The sequence below is a fragment of the Salvelinus fontinalis genome, chromosome 3 (assembly GCF_029448725.1).
Source record: "Salvelinus fontinalis isolate EN_2023a chromosome 3, ASM2944872v1, whole genome shotgun sequence".
Classification (NCBI taxonomy): Eukaryota; Metazoa; Chordata; class Actinopteri; order Salmoniformes; family Salmonidae; genus Salvelinus; species Salvelinus fontinalis.
Window position 1 is genome coordinate 42,434,325 of NC_074667.1, and position 24,660 is coordinate 42,458,984.

Here is a 24,660-nt window from a genome sequence, read left to right on the forward strand (position 1 = left end):
AATGGCAGAATAACTCCACATGTCTGTCTGTGTGTGTGTGTGTGTGTGTGTGTGTGTGTGTGTGTGTGTGTGTGTGTGTGTGTGTGTGTGTGTGTGTGTGTGTGTGTGTGTGTGTGTGTGTGTGTGTGTGTGTGTGTGTGTGTGTGTGTGTGTGTGTGTGTGTGTGTGTGTGTGTGTGTGTGTGTGATTTAAATAAGCCCTCAACCCAGCACTGTTCTCAGCATAGCCCAGGGCAAAGCAACATTTCACAGTAGCCTGTTTCAAAGTGGGAGAACACAGAACTTACCCCAGGTCTAAATTGGTTCCAGAACAGGGTCGATGTTTTGCTTCTAACTGGGGTGCACATTGTTGTAGGGTTAAGGGGAGGTAGTGTGAAAGGTGGGGCCAGTTATTCATTGGCTAATCCGAGCCCGGGGCTAATGATAACCCTGGGTTACGTGTGGAGAAAAGGCTTTTTATGATTGCTTCATCTGTACATCTCTCCTTTAATGGTTTATAGACAGTCAAAGATGCTTGAAAATAATGATTGTAGGAAAGAAAAGAGAAATTAAAACTTGCATTAAACCAATTAACACATTGTGCCAAAAAATGTAATTGAAAAAATACAACAAAAAGAGATGTGTGGCAAGGTAATGGAATGGAGCCATTGAGTGACCTTAAAGTGTAGATGTTTTACCAAAACCAACTGTACCATTTAAAGTGCATAGATGTTGCCAAAACCAACCATATCGTTTAAAATGCTTGGCATGGCAATTTCAAATAATGTATGTACGCTTTAAATGAAAACATTTCCTATAAATAATCATTGCCATTGAGCATGTATTGTTTTATTGCCATTGAGAGTACAGGTTTAGACTAGTGCTAGACTATATTTAGGGCAGAGTAAAATCATGTTGATCCTCTAAGGATTCTACAGCATTTACTGTGGAACACCAGTGACTTTGAAGCATCCCAGCATACACTCTGCTAGTCCTGGTGAAACAGCTGTTAATAACGTATAGCCACCAGCCGCGCCGTCCTCTCAACTATGATCCACAAATGATTGAATCCTCGAAAAGTAACTTTTTAGGAAAAAATGGGAACCACACGTGCACTGTTAGATCCACATACATTTTATGACTGCAGTATTTAGTAGTTTCAAAGGTAATACATTTGGATGTTTTTAATGGGTTACCCCTTTTTGGTGACCAATGCAATGTCATCGACACACACATTGGGACACCCTGTCACCTCTAAGGTCAGTGGGGTGTTTTGTCATTTGTTATTTTTATCTCTTACTTTTTTAAAGTATTTTCTTAAAACTGCATTGTTGGTTAAGGGCTTGTAAGTAAGCATTTCACTGTAAGGTCTACACCTGTTGTATTCGGCGCACGTGACAAATAACATTTGATTTGATTTTGATTTGATTTGTTTGTGCCTGCGTCCGTGCATGCGTGTGTGTGTTTACAGAGTCAAAACAGGATTATACGTGGTCCTAATGAACTTCAGCCCAGTAGCCTCCCCATGACTCTGTCCTCACTGTTGGCAGAACTAAACAGCCATTGTCCCAGTTCACTGGGCCTAAAGTCCTTTATGAACGCTGCTCCCAGGCAGGCTGTCCCCATGGAACACTCACATAAACTACAAACACTACATTTCAATTATTTCACAGAGGAAGTTCATTTAAGAAATCCACAAATACTGTTTTTCAAAGTTCACTTCATTTATGTTATATTTTTTTGAGCTAGGTTGCTGTTTTGTTACTGTGAAACTAGTATCTGACTGGGTATTTAACCTAGGTTGCCAGAGAAGCAGAAACTACTTTCAAATGATGATAAACAGTAGCTGTGTTCGAATACTCATACTAACCGCACTAACCGTACAATTTGTAATGTTAATATGGTATGCTTATTGTTCAGAGTATGGATATAGTTAGTATGCTAAAAGTCTTACTAAATTTGCCAAAATACGAAATATACACTCAGTGGACACTATTTCTGTGCTTTTAGGGCCCATAATGCAATTATTCACAAAATGGGCATGGCTTCACAACGTTTTTAGATGCGAAGAAAATGGCGGAAAATATGCAGCCGAAGCCCGACAAGAGCGGATACAAATTCGTTGCTTTAACTAATTATGACAAATGTTAAGAAAATGTTGAGCAATGTAATAAAGTCATGAATTTTCATATAAATTACATTACACGTTATGTTGGCTGACAATTTGTTAGCTACGCTATCCTTATGAACAGCATATCATTACAGCGGTATGTACCAGGTATGTTAGCTACCTACTGTAACGTTAGTTGGCTACTAGTACATCGAACTTGCCAGTATATTTACTTTATGCTATCTAACTAACTACCCAACGTTTATTGACTTGATTATTCATGTCATTCATAGCTTAGCTAAGTGGTATAGTCGTTCGGGTCCGTTCATAAATTCGCTCTGGCTATTTACTCTGATTTCAAAGCACTCTTGTCTGACTGCCAGAGGCAGAGCACAGAATAACTGATGAATTTACAAACACTCAACACCCGTTGAATGTGGCCGGTGTCAGTAAACGTCGGCAAAAAGCTTAATTAAATTGTTGCCAGCAGCACAGTTACAGTCACCAACACTCTGGATTACATGAAAAATGACTAACCAGCTCTGCTAGGGTGAGTAAAATGGTCAGAGAGAGGTGTTCTCTCATTTGTGTCTGGAAGAAGCTAGCAAGTTAGCCAGTTAGCTTGGGTGCTTGAGTGCCGTTGTGAGGTCAGAACGCGTGGATCAACCCTACTCCTCGGCCAGGGCGTTCAGTGTGTGCTCTGAACGCTCCAAGAGCCAAACGCTCTGAATTTATGAACGGACAATCTGACAACGCCCTGAATTTACGAACGCCCAGAACGCACTCTGGCACTCCGGATTGAATTTACGAACACACCCGAAGTCTAGCTAGAAATGTGTTATGCTAACAAGCTAGCAAGAGGTTGCATAGCAACAGCATCAACTTCCGGTAGACAAGCGTAGCACCAGTACGCTCAACTGAAAGGATACCGTTCATTTACAGTATGCTAAAATGAATTAATAGTATATAGTATGTAGTATGTAGTATATACTCATTAAATATGTAGTATACAGTATGTTGGTATGGGTATTCAAACATAGCTCTTGCCTGTGTGTGCATGTGAGTGCGTGTGTGCATGTGTGTGTGTGCTTGTGTGTGTGTGTGTGTGTGTGTGTGTGTGTGTGTGTGTGTGTGTGTGTGTGTGTGTGTGTGAGTGAGTGCGTGTGTGTGTGTGTGTGTGTGTGTGTGTGTGTGTGTGTGTGTGTGTGTGTGTGTGTGTGTGTGTGTGTGTTTCGTGGCACTGACTTCCATCAGATAAGGCATTCCTCATTAGATAAGTCCCCTTGGTGTCAGCCCTGTCTGAGTGTGTTTAGAGAGTGTGTGTGTCTGCTTTGGGAGTGTGTGTCTGGAGATAGCTCACCCTCAATTAAGCCTGAGAACCGCAGTATCACATCATTATCTCTCTGCAAGTGAGAGTGAAGCAACTGTGTGTGTGTGTGTGTGTGTGTGTGTGTGTGTGTGTGTGTGTGTGTGTGTGTGTGTGTGTGTGTGTGTGTGTGTGTGTGTGTGTGTGTGTGTGTGTGTGTGTGTGTGTGTGTGTGTGTGTGTGTGTGTGTGTGTGTGTGTGTGTGTGTGTGTGTGTGCGTGTGTGTGTGTCTGCGCGCATGTGCTTGAACTCGTTAGCAGGGCAGAGAGAGATAGTGTAAAATGATGATGATAAATATTCAAACGGCTGCAGGAGAAGAAGTATGGTTTTGGAGCCTTACTGCAGTCATTTCTTAACTTCTTTCATTATCCTCTACTCCACTTGAAGGCTTTTCACAAAAATAAAAACATTGTCTTACATCACATCCCAGTGTATAAAAAGGGTAAAAAAGGGTACATACAGACAGTGGGTCACAATTCTGACCTCAGTCTTTCCGGGATTGGTTTAACTCTACCAACTATGAGAAAAGCTAGTGCTCTTATGTCGGTAGAGAGGCTCCCCATTCAAGGAGAGGGACCTCGGAATGCAGTTTACAGTGAGGAAACACTTTAGTCATTCTGCAATCAGAAGACCTGATTGGACAAAGGCTTTGTGTGTTTCTGTGTGAGTGTTCATATGTTCATTTGTGGCTGCATGTCTGCATATGTGAGTATGTACTGTGTGTCTGCATATGTATGTATGTCTGCGTATGTATGTATGTCTGCATGTGTGAGTATGTATTGTGTGTGCATATGTGTGTATGTCTGCATATGTGTGTATGTACTGTATGTCTGCATATGTGTGTATGTCTGCATGTGTGTGTATGTCTGCATATGTGTGTATGTCTGCATATATGTGTATGTACTGTATGTCTGCATATGTGTGTATGTACTGTATGTCTGCATATGTGTGTATGTACTGTATGTCTGCATATGTGTGTATGTACTGTATGTCTTCATATGTGTGTATGTCTGCATATATGTGTATGTACTGTATGTCTGCATATGTGTGTATGTACTGTATGTCTGCATATGTGTGTATGTCTGCATGTGTGTGTATGTCTGCATATGTGTGTATGTACTGTATGTCTGCATATATGTGTATGTACTGTATGTCTGCATATGTGTGTATGTACTGTATGTCTGCATATATGTGTATGTACTGTGTGTCTGCATATGTGTGTATGTACTGTATGTCTGCATATGTGTGTATGTCTGCATATGTGTGTATGTACTGTATGTCTGCATATATGTGTATGTACTGTGTGTCTGCATATGTGTGTATGTACTGTGTGTCTGCATATGTGTGTATGTCTGCATATGTGTGTATGTACTGTATGTCTGCATATGTGTGTATGTCTGCATATGTGTGTATGTACTGTATGTCTGCATATGTGTGTATGTCTGCATATATGTGTATGTCTGCATATGTGTGTATGTCTGCATATGTGTGTATGTCTGCATATATGTGTATGTCTGCATATGTGTGTATGTCTGCATATGTGTGTATGTACTGTATGTCTGCATATGTGTGTATGTCTGCATATATGTGTATGTCTGCATATGTGTGTATGTCTGCATATGTGTGTATGTCTGCATATGTGTGTATGTACTGTATGTCTGCATATGTGTGTATGTCTGCATATATGTGTATGTCAGCATATGTGTGTATGTCTGCATATGTGTGTATGTCTGCATATATGTGTATGTCTGCATATATGTGTATGTCTGCATATGTGTGTATGTACTGTATGTCTGCATATGTGTGTATGTACTGTATGTCTGCATATGTGTGTATGTCTGCATGTGTGTGTATGTCTGCATATGTGTGTATGTCTGCATATATGTGTATGTACTGTATGTCTGCATGTGTGTGTATGTCTGCATATGTGTGTATGTCTGCATATATGTGTATGTACTGTATGTCTGCATATGTGTGTATGTACTGTATGTCTGCATATGTGTGTATGTACTGTATGTCTGCATATGTGTGTATGTACTGTATGTCTGCATATATGTGTATGTACTGTGTGTCTGCATATGTGTGTATGTACTGTGTGTCTGCATATGTGTGTATGTCTGCATATGTGTGTATGTACTGTATGTCTGCATATGTGTGTATGTCTGCATATGTGTGTATGTACTGTATGTCTGCATATGTGTGTATGTCTGCATATATGTGTATGTCTGCATATGTGTGTATGTCTGCATATGTGTGTATGTCTGCATATATGTGTATGTCTGCATATGTGTGTATGTCTGCATATGTGTGTATGTACTGTATGTCTGCATATGTGTGTATGTCTGCATATATGTGTATGTCTGCATATGTGTGTATGTCTGCATATGTGTGTATGTCTGCATATGTGTGTATGTACTGTATGTCTGCATATGTGTGTATGTCTGCATATATGTGTATGTCTGCATATGTGTGTATGTCTGCATATGTGTGTATGTCTGCATATATGTGTATGTCTGCATATATGTGTATGTCTGCATATGTGTGTATGTACTGTATGTCTGCATATGTGTGTATGTCTGCATATATGTGTATGTCTGCATATGTGTGTATGTACTGTATGTCTGCATATGTGTGTATGTCTGCATATATGTGTATGTCTGCATATGTGTGTATGTCTGCATATGTGTGTATGTCTGCATATGTGTGTATGTACTGTATGTCTGCATATGTGTGTATGTCTGCATATATGTGTATGTCTGCATATGTGTGTATGTACTGTATGTCTGCATATGTGTGTATGTCTGCATATATGTGTATGTCTGCATATGTGTGTATGTCTGCATATGTGTGTATGTCTGCATATGTGTGTATGTACTGTATGTCTGCATATGTGTGTATGTACTGTATGTCTGCATATATGTGTATGTCTGCATATGTGTGTATGTCTGCATATGTGTGTATGTCTGCATATGTGTGTATGTACTGTATGTCTGCATATGTGTGTATGTACTGTATGTCTGCATATGTGTGTATGTCTGCATATGTATGTATGTCTGCATATGTGTGTATGTACTGTATGTCTGCATATATGTGTATGTACTGTATGTCTGCATATGTGTGTATGTCTGCATATGTGTGTATGTCTGCATATGTGTGTATGTCTGCATATGTGTGTATGTCTGCATATGTGTGTATGTACTGTATGTCTGCATATGTGTGTATGTCTGCATATGTATGTATGTCTGCATATGTGTGTATGTCTGCATATGTGTGTATGTCTGCATATGTGTGTATGTCTGCATATGTATGTATGTCTGCATATGTGTGTATGTCTGCATATGTGTGTATGTCTGCATATGTGTGTATGTCTGCATATTTACATTTACATTTAAGTCATTTAGCAGACGCTCTTATCCAGAGCGACTTACAAATTGGTGCATTCACCTAATGACATCCAGTGGAACAGCCACTTTACAATAGTGCATCTAGATCTTTTAAGGGGGGGGGGGGGGGGCAGAAGGATTGCTTTATCCTATCCTAGGTATTCCTTGAAGAGGTGGGGTTTCAGGTGTCTCCGGAAGGTGGTGATTGACTCCGCTGTCCTGGCGTCGTGAGGGAGTTTGTTCCACCATTGGGGTGCCAGAGCAGCGAACAGTTTTGATTGGGCTGAGCGGGAACTGTACTTCCTCAGTGGTAGGGAGGCGAGCAGGCCAGAGGTGGATGAACGCAGTGCCCTTGTTTGGGTGTAGGGCCTGATCAGAGCCTGAAGGTACTGAGGTGCCGTTCCCCTCACAGCTCCGTAGGCAAGCACCATGGTCTTGTAGCGGATGCGAGCTTCAACTGGAAGCCAGTGGAGAGAGCGGAGGAGCGGGGTGACGTGAGAGAACTTGGGAAGGTTGAACACCAGACGGGCTGCGGCGTTCTGGATGAGTTGTAGGGGTTTGATGGCACAGGCAGGGAGCCCAGCCAACAGCGAGTTGCAGTAATCCAGACGGGAGATGACAAGTGCCTGGATTAGGACCTGCGCCGCTTCCTGTGTGAGGCAGGGTCGTACTCTGCGGATGTTGTAGAGCATGACCCTACAGGAACGGGCCACCGCCTTGATGTTAGTTGAGAACGACAGGGTGTTGTCCAGGATCACGCCAAGGTTCTTAGCGCTCTGGGAGGAGGACACAATGGAGTTGTCAACCGTGATGGCGAGATCATGGAACGGGCAGTCCTTCCCCGGGAGGAAGAGCAGCTCCGTCTTGCCGAGGTTCAGCTTGAGGTGGTGATCCGTCATCCACACTGATATGTCTGCCAGACATGCAGAGATGCGATTCGCCACCTGGTCATCAGAAGGGGGAAAGGAGAAGATTAGTTGTGTGTCGTCTGCATAGCAATGATAGGAGAGACCATGTGAGGTTATGACAGAGCCAAGTGACTTGGTGTATAGCGAGAATAGGAGAGGGCCTAGAACAGAGCCCTGGGGGACACCAGTGGTGAGAGCGCGTGGTGAGGAGACAGATTCTCGCCACGCCACCTGGTAGGAGCGACCTGTCAGGTAGGACGCAATCCAAGCGTGGGCCGCGCCGGAGATGCCCAACTCGGAGAGGGTGGAGAGGAGGATCTGATGGTTCACAGTATCGAAGGCAGCCGATAGGTCTAGAAGGATGAGAGCAGAGGAAAGAGAGTTAGCTTTAGCAGTGCGGAGCGCCTCCGTGATACAGAGAAGAGCAGTCTCAGTTGAGTGACTAGTCTTGAAACCTGACTGATTTGGATCAAGAAGGTCATTCTGAGAGAGATAGCAGGAGAGCTGGCCAAGGACGGCACGTTCAAGAGTTTTGGAGAGAAAAGAAAGAAGGGATACTGGTCTGTAGTTGTTGACATCGGAGGGATCGAGTGTAGGTTTTTTCAGAAGGGGTGCAACTCTCGCTCTCTTGAAGACGGAAGGGACGTAGCCAGCGGTCAGGGATGAGTTGATGAGCGAGGTGAGGTAAGGGAGAAGGTCTCCGGAAATGGTCTGGAGAAGAGAGGAGGGGATAGGGTCAAGCGGGCAGGTTGTTGGGCGGCCGGCCGTCACAAGACGCGAGATTTCATCTGGAGAGAGGGGAGAGAAAGAGGTCAAAGCACAGGGTGGGGCAGTGTGAGCAGAACCAGCGGTGTCGTTTGACTTAGCAAACGAGGATCGGATGTCGTCGACCTTCTTTTCAAAATGGTTGACGAAGTCGTCTGCAGAGAGGGAGGAGGGGGGGGGAGGGGGAGGAGGATTCAGGAGGGAGGAGAAGGTGGCAAAGAGCTTCCTAGGGTTAGAGGCAGATGCTTGGAATTTAGAGTGGTAGAAAGTGGCTTTAGCAGCAGAGACAGAAGAGGAAAATGTAGAGAGGAGGGAGTGAAAGGATGCCAGGTCCGCAGGGAGGCGAGTTTTCCTCCATTTCCGCTCGGCTGCCCGGAGCCCTGTTCTGTGAGCTCGCAATGAGTCGTCGAGCCACGGAGCGGGAGGGGAGGACCGAGCCGGCCTGGAGGATAGGGGACATAGAGAGTCAAAGGATGCAGAAAGGGAGGAGAGGAGGGTTGAGGAGGCAGAATCAGGAGATAGGTTGGAGAAGGTTTGGGCAGAGGGAAGAGATGATAGGATGGAAGAGGAGAGAGTAGCGGGGGAGAGAGAGCGAAGGTTGGGACGGCGCGATACCATCCGAGTAGGGGCAGTGTGGGAAGTGTTGGACGAGAGCGAGAGGGAAAAGGATACAAGGTAGTGGTCGGAGACTTGGAGGGGAGTTGCAATGAGGTTAGTGGAAGAACAGCATCTAGTAAAGATGAGGTCAAGCGTATTGCCTGCCTTGTGAGTAGGGGGGGAAGGTGAGAGGGTGAGGTCAAAAGAGGAGAGGAGTGGAAAGAAGGAGGCAGAGAGGAATGAGTCAAAGGTAGACATGGGGAGGTTAAAGTCACCCAGAACTGTGAGAGGTGAGCCGTCCTCAGGAAAGGAGCTTATCAAGGCATCAAGCTCATTGATGAACTCTCCAAGGGAACCTGGAGGGCGATAAATGATAAGGATGTTAAGCTTGAAAGGGCTGGTAACTGTGACAGCATGGAATTCAAAGGAGGCGATAGACAGATGGGTAAGGGGAGAAAGAGAGAATGACCACTTGGGAGAGATGAGGATCCCGGTGCCACCACCCCGCTGACCAGAAGCTCTCGGGGTGTGCGAGAACACGTGGGCAGACGAAGAGAGAGCAGTAGGAGTAGCAGTGTTATCTGTGGTGAGCCATGTTTCCGTCAGTGCCAAGAAGTCGAGGGACTGGAGGGAGGCATAGGCTGAGATGAGCTCTGCCTTGTTGGCCGCGGATCGGCAGTTCCAGAGGCTACCGGAGACCTGGAACTCCACGTGGGTCGTGCGGGCTGGGACCACCAGGTTAGGGTGGGCGCGGCCACGCGGTGTGAGGCGTTTGTATGGTCTGTGCAGAGAGGAGAGAACAGGGATAGACAGACACATATTTGACAGGCTACAGAAGAGGCTACGCTAAAGCAAAGGAGATTAGAATGACAAGTGGGCTACACGTCTCGAATGTTCAGAAAGTTAAGCTTACGTAGCAAAAAATCAATAAAATTACAAATCTTATTGACTAAAATGATATAGTACTGCTGGCTGGTGAAGTAGCCTGGCTAGCAGTAGCTGCGTTGTTGAAAGTGAAGCTGGCTAGGTGACCTCGACAGTTTCTCTAAATTTCTCTAAACTACACAATTATCATGGATACAAGGACAGCAAAGACAACTAGCTAACACTACGCTAATCAAGTCGTTCCGTTGTAATGTAAGTTTCTACAGTGCTGCTATTCGGTAGAAGTTGGCTAGCTAGCAGTGTTAGCTAGCAGTGTTGGCTAGGTAGGAGGACAGCAGCGCGGCAGGCGAAACTAGCTGGCTAGCTAACCGATAATTACTCAAAGTTACACAATTATCTTAGATACAAAGCTAGCAAAGAAAACTATGTAGCTAGCTAACACTACACAAAACAAGTCGTTCCGTTGTATTGTAATCGTTTCTACAATGCTCTTCGGTGGCAAGCTGGCTAGCTAGCAGTGATGGCTACGTTGCGTTAATTTCGAACGAAAATAGCTCGCTAGCGAACCTCAATAACGACGCATATGTATGTATGTCTGCATATGTGTGTATGTCTGCATATGTGTGTATGTCTGCATATGTGTGTATGTCTGCATATGTATGTATGTCTGCATATGTATGTATGTCTGCATATGTGTGTATGTCTGCATATGTGTGTATGTCTGCATATGTATGTATGTCTGCATATGTGTGTATGTCTGCATATGTGTGTATGTCTGCATATATGTGTATGTCTGCATATATGTGTATGTCTGCATATGTGTGTATGTACTGTATGTCTGCATATGTGTGTATGTCTGCATATGTGTGTATGTCTGCATATATGTGTATGTCTGCATATATGTGTATGTCTGCATATGTGTGTATGTACTGTATGTCTGCATATGTGTGTATGTCTGCATATGTGTGTATGTCTGCATATATGTGTATGTCTGCATATGTGTGTATGTACTGTATGTCTGCATATGTGTGTATGTCTGCATATGTGTGTATGTACTGTATGTCTGCATATGTGTGTATGTCTGCATATGGGTGTATGTACTGTATGTCTGCATATGTGTGTATGTCTGCATATGTGTGTATGTACTGTATGTCTGCATATATGTGTATGTCTGCATATATGTGTATGTACTGCATATGTGTATATGTACTGTATGTCTGCATATGTGTGTATGTCTGCATATGTGTGTATGTACTGCATATATGTGTATGTACTGCATATGTGTATATGTACTGTATGTCTGCATATGTGTGTATGTCTGCATATGTGTGTATGTACTGCATATGTGTATATGTACTGTATGTCTGCATATGTGTGTATGTCTGCATATGTGTGTATGTACTGTATGTCTGCATATGTGTGTATGTCTGCATATATGTGTATGTCTGCATATGTGTGTATGTACTGTATGTCTGCATATGTGTGTATGTCTGCATATGTGTGTATGTCTGCATATATGTGTATGTCTGCATATGTGTGTATGTCTGCATATGTGTGTATGTCTGCATATGTGTGTATGTCTGCATATATGTGTATGTCTGCATATGTGTGTATGTCTGCATATGTGTGTATGTCTGCATATATGTGTATGTCTGCATATGTGTGTATGTCTGCATATGTGTGTATGTCTGCATATGTGTGTATGTACTGTATGTCTGCATATGTGTGTATGTCTGCATATGTGTGTATGTACTGTATGTCTGCATATGTGTGTATGTACTGCATATATGTGTATGTCTGCATATGTGTATATGTACTGTATGTCTGCATATGTGTGTATGTCTGCATATGTGTGTATGTACTGTATGTCTGCATATGTGTGTATGTACTGCATATATGTGTATGTACTGCATATGTGTGTATGTCTGCATATGTGTATATGTCTGCATAAATGTGTATGTACTGTATGTCTGCATATGTGTGTATGTCTGCATATATGTGTATGTACTGCATATGTGTATATGTACTGTATGTCTGCATATGTGTGTATGTCTGCATATGTGTGTATGTACTGTATGTCTGCATATGTGTGTATGTCTGCATATGTGTGTATGTCTGCATATGTGTGTATGTACTGTATGTCTGCATATGTGTGTATGTCTGCATATGTGTGTATGTCTGCATATGTGTGTATGTACTGTATGTCTGCATATGTGTGTATGTACTGTATGTCTGCATATGTGTGTATGTACTGTATGTCTGCATATGTGTGTATGTAGTGCATGTCTGCATATGTGTGTATGTCTGCATATGTGTGTATGTCTGCATATGTGTATATGTACTGCATATGTGTGTGTGTACTGCATATCTGAGCACTTGCATTGTTACATTGCACACACGACAGACACTGATAATGGAATTAGTCACTCTGCAAGGACCTCCAAGCTGCTGCTGCTCTACATGAGCCACTGCGCTCAAGAGCACTGTGTGTGTGTCTGTGTGTCTGTGTCAGCGCGTGTGTGTCTGTCCATGTGTTTGTGTGACTGGATATGTTGTGATGGGTTGTGTATGTATTTACAGTATGACAGAATTTGCAAGAATATAATGCATACTGTATATGAATGTTTAGAGTGACACTGCATGTGTGTGTGTAATGTGTGTGTGCATGCGGGTATGTTTGTTTAGAGTTCTGGCGTGATTGCGCGCGTGTGTGTGTGTGTATGTGTGTGTGTGTGTGTGTGTGTGTGTGTGTGTGTGTGTGTGTGTGTGTGTGTGTGTGTGTGTGTGTGTGTGTGTGTGTGTGTGTGTGTGTGTGTGTGTGTGTGTGTGTGTGTGTGTGTGTGTGTGTGTTTTCTTGCTAGCGTGAGCAAGAGTGTGTCCTTGTTGCTTCCGTGACTTGCCAGGGAGCCCCCTGCTGTTCTACTGAGTGCCTCTTCTTCAGACGCATTAAATTGTGATGTGTGTGTGTGTGTGTGTGTGTGTGTGTGTGTGTGTGTGTGTGTGTGTGTGTGTGTGTGTGTGTGTGTGTGTGTGTGTGTGTGTGTGTGTGTGTGTGTGTGTGTGTGTGTGTGTGTGTGTGTGTGTGTGTGTGTGTGTGTGTGTGTGTGTGTGCAGGTCAGGGAGCAAGAGAGAGATTTCAGGTGCACATACAGTATATCATGGGTTTCTATACACACACAAGTCGTTCAGTGCCTCTGTGGCTGTGATCGTGTGCGTCCCTCAGGGCCATTATAGAAAGATGCGTGCCGTGTCAGCTGCTCAACACGATCTCATGGTTTTACCAACATTTTTCCAAATATCAAATTTCAAAGTTTCTCCAAACGTGAAATTTCAATGTTTCTTTGATGGTTTGGTTTGGGATAAGGTTGTGGTTACAATAGAAACTAAATGGTTAAGTTTAGGCATTAATAGTGTAATAGCGCTCACCTTTGCCCCTAGTGGACAGTTTTTAAGTCATTTCCAGACGTTCTAGCTACCTGGACAGACATCGGATTTCGCCTTGGACCCTGAGCCATCTGGTTGTGCTGCTAGGAATGGAGGAGTGAGGGAAAAGAGGAAACGAGGATGGAAGGAGGGAGGAGGAGTGTACATAGTGGGTAATTGGCTCTTAAGTGCTGCACATGCCTTTACCCAAGAGTCTCCTCTCCACTGCTCTCATGGCAGCAGCAAACTCCAACCACTTATCCTCTCCACTGGCAGTCACCTCATCATACACCCACACACACACACACACACCCACTTCCAACACAGCCTGAGGGACTAGAGGAGATGCAGTGGGGCTGATGGACAAGTCAGAAGGAGGGCCATGGGAGCACTTGAAGGACACTAGGGAACATAAACATGGCTGTTACAGGAGACTATATTCATATTTCTACTGTCTGAACCCTTACTGGACATATTCAGTCATTCATAGTTCCACTCCATAGTATATGTTTATTTACAAAGTCAACAAATATATGTAAATCCCATTTACCTACTTTGTCACATGAGAAAAAGGTCCGATCTTGTTCAAGCATACAAGCTAAAATAGCACAGATCAAAGATACAACACTACTGCTCCGGGCAGCGACAGTAGTCAGCCAATCACTTCCTTCAAGAAGAATCCCTGACAATAAATCCAAGAAGACTTAATTAACCAGGAAGTAAGAAGCTAGAAGCCTGGATGGAGAAGGCTTCCCAGAACTCTGTATTCTAGCCTGTGAGATGAAAAAGGTTGTTGTGTGACAGTGAGCAAAGTAAATCATTGTATCTGTGAAGTTTGTTTCTGGGCCACATGAAAAAACACTCAGACTTCCTCCTTCTGCCTCCCTCTCCTTCAATTTCTGTCTCCCTTTCTCCCACCCACCGACCCACCCATCCACCCACCCACCCACTGTCTCTCTCTCTCTCCTCTCACCCTCCCTCTCTCTTCCATACCTTCCCTCTTTTCTTCTCCCTCTCTCTCCTTCATCCTCTCACGCACACACACACAGAGAAGCACTCTCACAAAGTTACTTAACAAACTCACTCAGGCATGCACACACATTTTACGTGTCTGACCTGATTTTCATTCATGTGTATGCAAGTCTACATTTTAGGGGATTTCAGTAAAACATGCCATACATAATTGACTAAGTATGAATGTTAAGAAAGAAGTAGAAATGAGAAATACTAGTATTCTACAGCCTTCCACACATCATCACTTTATTGTTTTATTATCAGTATTCTACAGCCTTCCACACATCATCACTTTATTGTTTTATTATCAGTATTCTACAGCCTTCCACACATCATCACTTTATTGTTTTATTATCAGTATTCTACAGCCTTCAACTCATCATCACTTTATTGTTTTATTATCAGTATTCTACAGCCTTCAACACATCATCACTTTATTGTTTTATTATCAGTATTCTACAGCCTTCCACACATCATCACTTTATTGTTTTATTATCAGTATTCTACAGCCTTCAACACATCATCACTTTATTGTTTTATTATCAGTATTCTACAGCCTTCAACACATCATCACTGTATTTACTTTATTATCAGTATTCTACAGCCTTCCACACATCATCACTTTATTGTTTTATTATCAGTATTCTACAGCCTTCCACACATCATCACTTTATTGTTTTATTATCAGTATTCTACAGCCTTCCACACATCATCACTTTATTGTTTTATTATCAGTATTCTACAGCCTTCCACACATCATCACTTTATTGTTTTATTATCAGTATTCTACAGCCTTCAACACATCATCACTGTATTTACTTTATTATCAGTATTCTACAGCCTTCAACACATCATCACTGTATTTACTTTATTATCAGTATTCTACAGCCTTCCACACATCATCACTTTATTGTTTTATTATCAGTATTCTACAGCCTTCAACACATCATCACTTTATTGTTTTATTATCAGTATTCTACAGCCTTCCACACATCATCACTGTATTGTTTTATTATCAGTATTCTACAGCCTTCAACACATCATCACTTTATTGTTTTATTATCAGTATTCTACAGCCTTCAACACATCATCACTGTATTTACTTTATTATCAGTATTCTACAGCCTTCCACACATCATCACTTTATTGTTTTATTATCAGTATTCTACAGCCTTCCACACATCATCACTTTATTGTTTTATTATCAGTATTCTACAGCCTTCCACACATCATCACTTTATTGTTTTATTATCAGTATTCTACAGCCTTCAACACATCATCACTGTATTTACTTTATTATCAGTATTCTACAGCCTTCCACACATCATCACTTTATTGTTTTATTATCAGTATTCTACAGCCTTCCACACATCATCACTTTATTGTTTTATTATCAGTATTCTACAGCCTTCAACACATCATCACTGTATTTACTTTATTATCAGTATTCTACAGCCTTCCACACATCATCACTTTATTGTTTTATTATCAGTATTCTACAGCCTTCAACACATCATCACTTTATTGTTTTATTATCAGTATTCTACAGCCTTCAACACATCATCACTTTATTGTTTAATTATCAGTATTCTACAGCCTTCCACACATCATCACTTTATTGTTTTATTATCAGTATTCTACAGCCTTCAACACATCATCACTGTATTGTTTTATTATCAGTATTCTACAGCCTTCCACACATCATCACTTTATTGTTTTATTATCAGTATTCTACAGCCTTCCACACATCATCACTTTATTGTTTTATTATCAGTATTCTACAGCCTTCAACACATCATCACTGTATTTACTTTATTATCAGTATTCTACAGCCTTCCACACATAATCACTTTATTGTTTTATTATCAGTATTCTACAGCCTTCCACACATCATCACTTTATTGTTTTATTATCAGTATTCTACAGCCTTCCACACATCATCACTTTATTGTTTTATTATCAGTATTCTACAGCCTTCAACACATCATCACTGTATTTACTTTATTATCAGTATTCTACAGCCTTCCACACATCATCACTTTATTGTTTTATTATCAGTATTCTACAGCCTTCCACACATCATCACTTTATTGTTTTATTATCAGTATTCTACAGCCTTCAACACATCATCACTGTATTTACTTTATTATCAGTATTCTACAGCCTTCCACACATCATCACTTTATTGTTTTATTATCAGTATTCTACAGCCTTCAACACATCATCACTTTATTGTTTTATTATCAGTATTCTACAGCCTTCAACACATCATCACTTTATTGTTTAATTATCAGTATTCTACAGCCTTCCACACATCATCACTTTATTGTTTTATTATCAGTATTCTACAGCCTTCAACACATCATCACTGTATTGTTTTATTATCAGTATTCTACAGCCTTCAACACATCATCACTTTATTGTTTTATTATCAGTATTCTACAGCCTTCCACACATCATCACTTTATTGTTTTATTATCAGTATTCTACAGCCTTCCACACATCATCACTTTATTGTTTTATTATCAGTATTCTACAGCCTTCCACACATCATCACTTTATTGTTTTATTATCAGTATTCTACAGCCTTCAACACATCATCACTTTATTGTTTTATTATCAGTATTCTACAGCCTTCCACACATCATCACTGTATTGTTTTATTATCAGTATTCTACAGCCTTCAACACATCATCACTTTATTGTTTTATTATCAGTATTCTACAGCCTTCAACACATCATCACTGTATTTACTTTATTATCAGTATTCTACAGCCTTCCACACATCATCACTTTATTGTTTTATTATCAGTATTCTACAGCCTTCCACACATCATCACTTTATTGTTTTATTATCAGTATTCTACAGCCTTCCACACATCATCACTTTATTGTTTTATTATCAGTATTCTACAGCCTTCAACACATCATCACTGTATTTACTTTATTATCAGTATTCTACAGCCTTCCACACATCATCACTTTATTGTTTTATTATCAGTATTCTACAGCCTTCCACACATCATCACTTTATTGTTTTATTATCAGTATTCTACAGCCTTCAACACATCATCACTGTATTTACTTTATTATCAGTATTCCACAGCCTTCCACACATCATCACTTTATTGTTTTATTATCAGTATTCTACAGCCTTCAACACATCATCACTTTATTGTTTTATTATCAGTATTCTACAGCCTTCAACACATCATCACTTTATTGTTTTATTATCAGTATTCTACAGCCTTCCACACATCATCACTTTATTGTTTTATTATCAGTATTCTACAGCCTTCAACACATCATCACTGTATTGTTTTATTATCAGTATTCTACAGCCTTCAACACATCATCACTTTATTGTTTTATTATCAGTATTCTACAGCCTTCCACACATCATCACTTTATTGTTTTATTATCAGTATTCTACAGCCTTCCACACATCATCACTTTATTGTTTTATTATCAGTATTCTACAGCCTTCCACACATCATCACTTTATTGTTTTATTATCAGTATTCTACAGCCTTCCACACATCATCACTTTATTGTTTTATTATCAGTATTCTACAGCCTTCAACACATCATCACTTTATTGTTTTATTATCAGTATTCTACAGCCTTCCACACATCATCACTTTATTGTTTTATTATCAGTATTCTACAGCCTTCAACACATCATCACTTTATTGTTTTATTATCAGTATTCTACAGCCTTCAACACATCATCACTTTATTGTTTTATTATCAGTATTCTACAGCCTTCCACACATCATCACTTTATTGTTTTATTATCAGTATTCTACAGCCTTCAACACATCATCACTTTATTGTTTTATTATCAGTATTCTACAGCCTTCCACACATCATCACTTTATTGTTTTATTATCAGTATTCTACAGCCTTCAACACATCATCACTGTATTTACTTTATTATCAGTATTCTACAGCCTTCAACACATCATCACTGTATTTACTTTATTATCAGTATTCTACAGCCTTCCACACATCATCACTTTATTGTTTTATTATCAGTATTCTACAGCCTTCAACACATCATCACTTTATTGTTTTATTATCAGTATTCTACAGCCTTCCACACATCATCACTGTATTGTTTTATTATCAGTATTCTACAGCCTTCAACACATCATCACTTTATTGTTTTATTATCAGTATTCTACAGCCTTCAACACATCATCACTGTATTTACTTTATTATCAGTATTCTACAGCCTTCCACACATCATCACTTTATTGTTTTATTATCAGTATTCTACAGCCTTCCACACATCATCACTTTATTGTTTTATTATCAGTATTCTACAGCCTTCCACACATCATCACTTTATTGTTTTATTATCAGTATTCTACAGCCTTCAACACATCATCACTGTATTTACTTTATTATCAGTATTCTACAGCCTTCCACACATCATCACTTTATTGTTTTATTATCAGTATTCTACAGCCTTCCACACATCATCACTTTATTGTTTTATTATCAGTATTCTACAGCCTTCAACACATCATCACTGTATTTACTTTATTATCAGTATTCTACAGCCTTCCACACATCATCACTTTATTGTTTTATTATCAGTATTCTACAGCCTTCAACACATCATCACTGTATTTACTTTATTATCAGTATTCTACAGCCTTCCACACATCATCACTTTATTGTTTTATTATCAGTATTCTACAGCCTTCCACACATCATCACTTTATTGTTTTATTATCAGTATTCTACAGCCTTCCACACATCATCACTTTATTGTTTTATTATCAGTATTCTACAGCCTTCCACACATCATCACTTTATTGTTTTATTATCAGTATTCTACAGCCTTCAACACATCATCACTGTATTTACTTTATTATCAGTATTCTACAGCCTTCCACACATCATCACTTTATTGTTTTATTATCAGTATTCTACAGCCTTCCACACATCATCACTTTATTGTTTTATTATCAGTATTCTACAGCCTTCCACACATCATCACTTTATTGTTTTATTATCAGTATTCTACAGCCTTCAACACATCATCACTGTATTTACTTTATTATCAGTATTCTACAGCCTTCCACACATCATCACTTTATTGTTTTATTATCAGTATTCTACAGCCTTCCACACATCATCACTTTATTGTTTTATTATCAGTATTCTACAGCCTTCAACACATCATCACTGTATTTACTTTATTATCAGTATTCTACAGCCTTCCACACATCATCACTTTATTGTTTTATTATCAGTATTCTACAGCCTTCAACACATCATCACTTTATTGTTTTATTATCAGTATTCTACAGCCTTCAACACATCATCACTTTATTGTTTTATTATCAGTATTCTACAGCCTTCCACACATCATCACTTTATTGTTTTATTATCAGTATTCTACAGCCTTCAACACATCATCACTGTATTGTTTTATTATCAGTATTCTACAGCCTTCAACACATCATCACTTTATTGTTTTATTATCAGTATTCTACAGCCTTCCACACATCATCACTTTATTGTTTTATTATCAGTATTCTACAGCCTTCCACACATCATCACTTTATTGTTTTATTATCAGTATTCTACAGCCTTCCACACATCATCACTTTATTGTTTTATTATCAGTATTCTACAGCCTTCAACACATCATCACTTTATTGTTTTATTATCAGTATTCTACAGCCTTCCACACATCATCACTGTATTGTTTTATTATCAGTATTCTACAGCCTTCAACACATCATCACTTTATTGTTTTATTATCAGTATTCTACAGCCTTCAACACATCATCACTGTATTTACTTTATTATCAGTATTCTACAGCCTTCCACACATCATCACTTTATTGTTTTATTATCAGTATTCTACAGCCTTCCACACATCATCACTTTATTGTTTTATTATCAGTATTCTACAGCCTTCCACACATCATCACTTTATTGTTTTATTATCAGTATTCTACAGCCTTCAACACATCATCACTGTATTTACTTTATTATCAGTATTCTACAGCCTTCCACACATCATCACTTTATTGTTTTATTATCAGTATTCTACAGCCTTCCACACATCATCACTTTATTGTTTTATTATCAGTATTCTACAGCCTTCAACACATCATCACTGTATTTACTTTATTATCAGTATTCTACAGCCTTCCACACATCATCACTTTATTGTTTTATTATCAGTATTCTACAGCCTTCAACACATCATCACTTTATTGTTTTATTATCAGTATTCTACAGCCTTCAACACATCATCACTTTATTGTTTTATTATCAGTATTCTACAGCCTTCCACACATCATCACTTTATTGTTTTATTATCAGTATTCTACAGCCTTCCACACATCATCACTTTATTGTTTTATTATCAGTATTCTACAGCCTTCAACACATCATCACTTTATTGTTTTATTATCAGTATTCTACAGCCTTCCACACATCATCACTTTATTGTTTTATTATCAGTATTCTACAGCCTTCCACACATCATCACTTTATTGTTTTATTATCAGTATTCTACAGCCTTCCACACATCATCACTTTATTGTTTTATTATCAGTATTCTACAGCCTTCCACACATCATCACTTTATTGTTTTATTATCAGTATTCTACAGCCTTCAACACATCATCACTTTATTGTTTTATTATCAGTATTCTACAGCCTTCCACACATCATCACTTTATTGTTTTATTATCAGTATTCTACAGCCTTCAACACATCATCACTTTATTGTTTTATTATCAGTATTCTACAGCCTTCAACACATCATCACTTTATTGTTTTATTATCAGTATTCTACAGCCTTCCACACATCATCACTTTATTGTTTTATTATCAGTATTCTACAGCCTTCAACACATCATCACTTTATTGTTTTATTATCAGTATTCTACAGCCTTCCACACATCATCACTTTATTGTTTTATTATCAGTATTCTACAGCCTTCAACACATCATCACTTTATTGTTTTATTATCAGTATTCTACAGCCTTCAACACATCATCACTTTATTGTTTTATTATCAGTATTCTACAGCCTTCCACACATCATCACTTTATTGTTTTATTATCAGTATTCTACAGCCTTCAACACATCATCACTTTATTGTTTTATTATCAGTATTCTACAGCCTTCCACACATCATCACTTTATTGTTTTATTATCAGTATTCTACAGCCTTCCACACATCATCACTTTATTGTTTTATTATCAGTATTCTACAGCCTTCCACACATCATCACTTTATTGTTTTATTATCAGTATTCTACAGCCTTCCACACATCATCACTTTATTGTTTTATTATCAGTATTCTACAGCCTTCCACACATCATCACTTTATTGTTTTATTATCAGTATTCTACAGCCTTCAACACATCATCACTTTATTGTTTTATTATCAGTATTCTACAGCCTTCCACACATCATCACTTTATTGTTTTATTATCAGTATTCTACAGCCTTCAACACATCATCACTTTATTGTTTTATTATCAGTATTCTACAGCCTTCAACACATCATCACTTTATTGTTTTATTATCAGTATTCTACAGCCTTCCACACATCATCACTTTATTGTTTTATTATCAGTATTCTACAGCCTTCCACACATCATCACTTTATTGTTTTATTATCAGTATTCTACAGCCTTCCACACATCATCACTTTATTGTTTTATTATCAGTATTCTACAGCCTTCAACACATCATCACTTTATTGTTTTATTATCAGTATTCTACAGCCTTCAACACATCATCACTTTATTGTTTTATTATCAGTATTCTACAGCCTTCCACACATCATCACTTTATTGTTTTATTATCAGTATTCTACAGCCTTCAACACATCATCACTTTATTGTTTTATTATCAGTATTCTACAGCCTTCCACACATCATCACTTTATTGTTTTATTATCAGTATTCTACAGCCTTCAACACATCATCACTTTATTGTTTTATTATCAGTATTCTACAGCCTTCAACACATCATCACTTTATTGTTTTATTATCAGTATTCTACAGCCTTCAACACATCATCACTTTATTGTTTTATTATCAGTATTCTACAGCCTTCAACACATCATCACTTTATTGTTTTATTATCAGTATTCTACAGCCTTCCACACATCATCACTTTATTGTTTTATTATCAGTATTCTACAGCCTTCAACACATCATCACTTTATTGTTTTATTATCAGTATTCTACAGCCTTCAACACATCATCACTTTATTGTTTTATTATCAGTATTCTACAGCCTTCCACACATCATCACTTTATTGTTTTATTATCAGTATTCTACAGCCTTCCACACATCATCACTTTATTGTTTTATTATCAGTATTCTACAGCCTTCAACACATCATCACTTTATTGTTTTATTATCAGTATTCTACAGCCTTCCACACATCATCACTTTATTGTTTTATTATCAGTATTCTACAGCCTTCAACACATCATCACTTTATTGTTTTATTATCAGTATTCTACAGCCTTCAACACATCATCACTTTATTGTTTTATTATCAGTATTCTACAGCCTTCCACACATCATCACTTTATTGTTTTATTATCAGTATTCTACAGCCTTCAACACATCATCACTTTATTGTTTTATTATCAGTATTCTACAGCCTTCCACACATCATCACTTTATTGTTTTATTATCAGTATTCTACAGCCTTCAACACATCATCACTTTATTGTTTTATTATCAGTATTCTACAGCCTTCAACACATCATCACTTTATTGTTTTATTATCAGTATTCTACAGCCTTCCACACATCATCACTTTATTGTTTTATTATCAGTATTCTACAGCCTTCAACACATCATCACTTTATTGTTTTATTATCAGTATTCTACAGCCTTCCACACATCATCACTTTATTGTTTTATTATCAGTATTCTACAGCCTTCAACACATCATCACTTTATTGTTTTATTATCAGTATTCTACAGCCTTCAACACATCATCACTGTATTGTCTTTATTATCAGTATTCTACAGCCTTCCACACATCATCACTTTATTGTTTTATTATCAGTATTCTACAGCCTTCCACACATCATCACTTTATTGTTTTATTATCAGTATTCTACAGCCTTCCACACATCATCACTTTATTGTTTTATTATCAGTATTCTACAGCCTTCAACACATCATCACTTTATTGTTTTATTATCAGTATTCTACAGCCTTCCACACATCATCACTTTATTGTTTTATTATCAGTATTCTACAGCCTTCCACACATCATCACTTTATTGTTTTATTATCAGTATTCTACAGCCTTCAACACATCATCACTTTATTGTTTTATTATCAGTATTCTACAGCCTTCCACACATCATCACTTTATTGTTTTATTATCAGTATTCTACAGCCTTCAACACATCATCACTTTATTGTTTTATTATCAGTATTCTACAGCCTTCCACACATCATCACTTTATTGTTTTATTATCAGTATTCTACAGCCTTCCACACATCATCACTTTATTGTTTTATTATCAGTATTCTACAGCCTTCCACACATCATCACTTTATTGTTTTATTATCAGTATTCTACAGCCTTCCACACATCATCACTTTATTGTTTTATTATCAGTATTCTACAGCCTTCAACACATCATCACTGTATTTACTTTATTATCAGTATTCTACAGCCTTCCACACATCATCACTTTATTGTTTTATTATCAGTATTCTACAGCCTTCCACACATCATCACTTTATTGTTTTATTATCAGTATTCTACAGCCTTCCACACATCATCACTTTATTGTTTTATTATCAGTATTCTACAGCCTTCAACACATCATCACTTTATTGTTTTATTATCAGTATTCTACAGCCTTCCACACATCATCACTTTATTGTTTTATTATCAGTATTCTACAGCCTTCCACACATCATCACTTTATTGTTTTATTATCAGTATTCTACAGCCTTCAACACATCATCACTGTATTGTCTTTATTATCAGTATTCTACAGCCTTCCACACATCATCACTTTATTGTTTTATTATCAGTATTCTACAGCCTTCAACACATCATCACTTTATTGTTTTATTATCAGTATTCTACAGCCTTCAACACATCATCACTTTATTGTTTTATTATCAGTATTCTACAGCCTTCCACACATCATCACTTTATTGTTTTATTATCAGTATTCTACAGCCTTCCACACATC